Below are 6000 nucleotides of genomic sequence, written 5' to 3'. Positions count from 1 at the left end.
CCTGAACACACCACCTCATCCTCTATATTGCAGGTTAACTAAACCTAGTCTGCAGTGTAGATCAGATGTTCCTCAGCTATGATCCCTTAGCATCTTGTACTTCTCTCTTAGAGCTCTGTTGCAAATGATTATTAGTGTTACACCCATGCTAGTCACCTAGTTTTATGAATGCAAAGACCATGTCTGTCTTGCTGTTGCTGAGTCCCCAGAGCCTAATACGTTCTTAGATACCTAGTGGGTGTTTGACAAATACTTGTTGAATAAGTATTGGATGAAGCAGACTGGGTGCTTGACATTCTCAGAGGCCTGTGGAGGAGATACCCCCTTTTTCTAAAGAAAGAAGGCAGAGCCATAGTCGGCCCATGCTTCTGAGTGTACCCTGTGGTGACATTACATGAGGAGAGTCATAGTCCCTGACTGTCTCATCCCTGGAGGCTCCACCTGAGGTGAACATTTTCCTGGCCTTTCAGTGAAGGGAAGAATAACTCATTGCTTAAGCACATCTTAGGAAGTGTATGTGTCTAGTCTCTGATGAAAGATTTAAACCTAATGGGGGAAAAACTACCATGAAAACAGCATAAAAATCATGGTTGCCTCTTCTCTTGGTAGCTGTTCCCCTCTCTGTTTTATCTCTTATCTTTCTCAACAGTGTTTTTTGTCTCTTTCCTTCCATCTCTTTGGCCTGACCCTTATGCTTAGGTATTCCCTAGAGAGACATATGTAGGTCCCCCTCAGGCAATGATCCATATTTATAATTTCATAAACTATGCCCATGAATGACAAATTTGTATCTTTAGTTGTGCACTTTGGCCCCAGTACCTGCTGGACATTTTAGATCAAATGTCCTATAAGCAGCTCCACATAGCTACACTGCAGTTATCTCTAGCAGCTGATTTGCCCTGTTGTCCCTTTTATTGTTCTACAGTCACCCGTAGTCCCAAGCCATAAACCTGTGAGGCACTCTTGACAGTACCTACAGTCCCCAACTATATGCAATAATTCCATAAAAGCTGAAAATTCTAGCCCTTAAATAGGTTTTGATTTTATCTACTTCCCTGCCTCCAAAATATCCTAACCACAGTTACATTCTTAATATCTTATGCCTTAATAAATCTAAATAAGCCTTCGTTTTGTTTTAGCTCCCGCAATTGTATCTTGTCTTCCCATTTCCAGGTTTGCCAGTTCCCTGGGTTCCCACTTCTGCCATTATTCTCACAGCTGCCAGAGTAGCTATCCTCACTATCTATTTGATGGTGTCTCTTTTCTTTCCACTGCTGAAACTCCCTAGTAGCTCTCTTTAGCAATGGTTCTCATCCTTGCCTATTCATTAGAATCAAGTAAAATCTCTTTAATAAATATTGATGACTGGGGTCCACTTCAAATCAACTGAATCTTCATCCCAGAGAGTAAGGTTTAAGCATTTGTGATTCTGATGAGCAGCCACAGTTGAAGACCATTGGATGGCATATGGGATCTTTCCCAGCCCCATGACCACTTCTCTGCCCTATCAACTGCCATGGCAAATCACACTGTACATGTTCTATTAATAAATACCACTCATCCATTGTTCTCATACTCACACACACTCCTGTCCACCTGGGCTTCTCTGTTGCTCCAAGACCTACTTACTGGCTTTTGTTGCTCAATTGACTTCACTTCATCTTTTATGAACCAGTCAAGACATTAGCACTCCATGGAAACTTCTTTTACTTCCTACCCACCCCACAATTCCTCCTTTTTCAAGTCCACATCCAAGATAGGTTCACAACTACTCTTCTGTGCTCCCATAGTAGCCTAGCTTGTAAATATTTTCTTCATTGCACATTATCCCATTTTATCTAAATTATGTGTTCATATGCATGTTTCTCCCACTAGACTGTGATGCCTTTGAAAGCAAGTGTCTGGGCTCTTTGTCCAGAAGGTCAGAGGCTACCAGCCAGGGATACCTGGGGATTGTGGCATGACTTAAGGCACCCAACTATCTGCCTATAGGGTTGATGTTGGAATGGCGAATCTAAGGAGCACTTCTAAAAGCCCTTTTGCATGGGGTTTTCAGCCTAATACTGTAATAATTTTGGAGCTGTGTTAAGAAACACAAATGAGGCAGAATGTGTAATGGGGGCCAGAGGTTCAGAGTTCATGGGTGAAATTTGACAGAGGAGATAAGGGAGAAGCCTGGAGAAATTTCCTGATTTTGGCTGTAGCTGTTTACTCGCCTTGGTCTCTATCTGTGGCCTCAAAGTGGCTATAGGAGCTGTCAAAGAGAAGGAGAGATTGTGTGTGTGATCCCTGCTGAGTTGGCATGGATGAAGATTCTCTCCTTGACCAAATCTAGCCTGGCCCCTGTGAGGTCTCTTCTTGATCTGGCCTCAACCATGGCCTATAAAGAATGCAGAATCTGAGTATAAATGACTTCATCTACCCCACTTCCACATTAACAGACTTGAACCAACACAAACATAGTTCGTATCAGTCAGGGCAGCATCCCCAGGATGATGATTCCAGCCCATCAAGTTCTTGTATGGGAAAACTCAAGGCTGCCGGAAGAATCTACTGTTTGTTTCAGCCAACACCTGAAGATGGATCCCCTGTCTCCCAGTCTCTGTGGATGACAGAAATCAAACTCCCATCAGTGTAAGCCAGCAAACTCAGCTGAGTTTCATACCGAGCAACCCCCTTCCTGCCCTCATAAATTTCCACTTCCTTGACTGCTCAAGCCCTGGCGATTTCCCATCCTGCCTCCTTCTCTCTCCCTATAGAACATTTAGTCACCTCTGCACAAATCAAAGTTGAGTTCAGTTCTGCTGGACATGTTCTATTGCCAATAGTTTTAACAGTGATTAAAATCTATCCTTACCACTTTAATTAGTTTCTGGCTTTGTGTGTCTTGGATGGCATTTTCAGCAATAGATGCTCTGATATCCTGGTGGTTTGGATTCCTGAAGTTGATGCAGTGCTCAGTAGGGTGAGTATCTCCAGGACAAACAAACCCTGACAAAGTGATGACTGGAGGAAAACATGGCTCAGATGAGGGCATTAGATGTGACGTATTTTAAAGACTATTCTGAATAGGGAAAACATTTGGATCTTTAGTTGAATATTTTCAAAGATATTTTCCATGGTAAGCATTTTTAAATAGAGGTGTGTTCTGGTCCCATAAACTTACTCTCTTGCCTTCTCTTTTCTTCTCAAAAACATACTTGTTTTCTAAGCCTTTAATTTGTTTCTACCTGTAAAAAGCAGTGAGTTTTGTGAAAATTAGTCTCAGAGTTTCCATGCACATGAAAATGTTAATGTAAGAAAATTTATTATATTATTTGATTTAGGAATACGACTTTATTCATATAATCAGAATTTTTTTGTTTATTCTTTAGCCATGTTCTGGTCTGTAACATTTGTTTCTTTGACAGTTATCCAGGCAGTTTTATAATTTAGCTGCATGCCTTAAAGGTCCAGAAAGCAAACTTAGATTAAGACAAAGATAAAAAAGACAGTAGAGCTAGTCAATAGATTTACTTAGATCCATTCACTTAGTATCAATGCATAACACATTTCAAAAGCGAGCATATATAAAATTTTAAATGGATAATCTTAATTGGGCTCAATAACTGGATAAATGGTCAAACAATTTTCATGGCATAGGCTTTGGGCATGCATTTCATTCCTTACGGATCTGCTTTACTGAATTAACATACCAATTATTTGTTTTGATAGGAACTGGGAAGGTCATCATAAGAAGGAGCAGTGGTGGAGAATATGTCTCTTGCTGCTGCACAAAACACATATACAGGTGATGATACCAAAGAGCTATAATTCCCAGAGAGACCTAAATGGCACATCTTGGCACATGTTGGTAAATATAATGTTGATTAATCTAAAAAAATGAGAAAATATTATAAAAATATAAGAAGTAGAAAACCCTACACAAGTTAAAATACAGAAAAATTTTAAGCAAAATTATTTGAATTCAAGCAATCTTTAAATATCAAAGAGTAATCTTAATAGTTAGGTATAAAGTAGTCTAAACCCAGGACACTAACCAGGCCAAAAGGCAGCAAGCATCCTGATCAGCCCAGAATCTTTTGCCAGGGTTAGTATTTTCTGATTACACACTGATTAGGCACCCCCTGGTTGCAACAGTACTTGTTTGTTATTGATATTATAAAAATAATCATTCTCTAAATGATTACATGTAGTAAATAAAATTAGAACTATACATAATGATTTGAATAATTGCAATTTCTTTAAGGACCACTTGCAATTTCTTCTGCCTGCTTCACAGACCTGTAGGGGAGAAACAGAACAAAAGAAAATTGTGCTTAATGATATATCTATAGAGCAGTATTTTAAAAAGAAAGAGGGATTATAGTGCTTTCCCTTACTCTGTATGAACTTTTACAGTGGCCTTCACCTTAGACTACTACTTCTATTATCCATTCTTTGCAGCCAACATGTCAATTTCTGGTTATCTCTATAAAATGTTTTCTTGTATATGTAAGTAGAAGTATATATTCTAAAAACATCTTGGACTATTAAAATAGATCGGCTTCTCTCCAAATATGGACAGTGAGAAATCATTAGGACACTTCCAAGATGTGTACACAATTACTATCCTGAAAGGAATTATGAAACTGAATTTAGAAAACTAGAGTGGCATAAGGTAGGTCAGGCTTCACAATTCCTACTTTAGCTTACAAACTATTTGTCCACACTGCTAGATTGGAAATAATTCTTTAATTATTTTCTTAGAAGAATATGATTAGGATGGCAAGGGGACATATCCATGCTTCTAGGATATTTTGTATTATATTTATGTGTTTTTCCTGCTTGATATGTTCTATTTAATATTTCTGATTCACCTATAAACACTTTGAAAGCAGAATGTCAATCTCCCAATTACTCACAGGACCTGAAAGAATACTTCGCACATGGTGTTTGCTCAAGAAATATTTGTTTGATGGAAGAGAGGGAGAGGAGGGAAGAAGGGAGTCACGTCATTTCTGCACGTACCTTTCCCCCATTTGGAATGCTTTACACATCTCAACCAACCCCAGCCAGCCCCTAATCTGACTCCTATACTCCTTTAAGTTGCAGCTTTAAATACCACTTTGTTTGGGCCTTCTGACTACTAGGTCATACAAAGAACATTTGAAGGACTAAAGAAGAGAACGCGATCTTTGTACTCCTACACTGATAGTTATTATGTGGAAGAGAAGTACAATTTTTGTCTGTGACAATAGAAAGACAAAACCAGAAAAAAACAATATCAAATCTGAGGATTCAGATTTTGAAGCAAAATAAGAGAATAATTTCTTTTAAATTAGATTTTGAATATTTCTCACAACTTAAGAAATACACGGGTTTGGTTTGGTTTTGTTAGTTTCTTTCTTTCTTTTTTTGTCACCATGCTGTACATTATATCCCCATGACTTATTTATTTTATAACTGGAAGTTTGTACCTTTTGATTCCCTTCACCTATTTTGTCTATCCCTTGCCTCTGGCAACCACCAATCTCTTCTCTGTGTCTACAAGCTTAATTTTTTTTAGATTCCACAAATAAGTGAGATTGTACAGTATTTGTCACTCTGTCTAGTTTATTTTCCCTAGCATAATTACCTCAAGGTCCATCCATGTTGTTGTAAATAGCAAAATTTCACTCTTTTTTATGGCTGATAATATTCCACTGTATACATATATCATATTTTCTTTATCTATTCACCCATCAATGGATACTTGTTTCTATATCTAGGTTATTGTAAATGGTGCTGCAGTGAACATGGGGTCGCATCTACCTTTTCAAGACATTTTTGTTTGTAATCATCCAGACAGCATTCTACACATGTATATATATGATTGTATATATGTCTATGCATTATATATAACAAAAAAATGAATCATACTTAATGTAATGTCTTGTGACTCATTCTTTACTATTTGCAATAACAATATTGCAAAAATGTTTCCACATCAGAATAGATATAGATATGTGGATCCAGTTA

General features: G+C 38.0%; 1 protein-coding gene across 8 annotated transcripts in view; it reads right to left on the bottom strand.

Annotated features, from left to right (window-relative positions):
• Positions 1-3321: 3321 nt before the first annotated feature.
• Positions 3322-6000, bottom strand: part of C2H8orf34 (chromosome 2 C8orf34 homolog) — a 420116-nt gene continuing 417437 nt past the window's right edge. For all 8 annotated transcript variants that reach the window (XR_012128242.1, XM_073229640.1, XM_073229642.1 and 5 more), the window contains one exon: positions 3322-4284. The gene's annotated coding sequence lies outside the window, so the exon portion shown is untranslated. The remainder of the gene's footprint in view (positions 4285-6000) is intronic.

This window comes from Manis javanica, chromosome 2 (assembly GCF_040802235.1).
Source record: "Manis javanica isolate MJ-LG chromosome 2, MJ_LKY, whole genome shotgun sequence".
NCBI lineage: Eukaryota > Metazoa > Chordata > Mammalia > Pholidota > Manidae > Manis > Manis javanica.
Note: the sequence above shows the minus strand (reverse complement) of the source record. Positions and strands in the feature narration are given on the sequence as shown.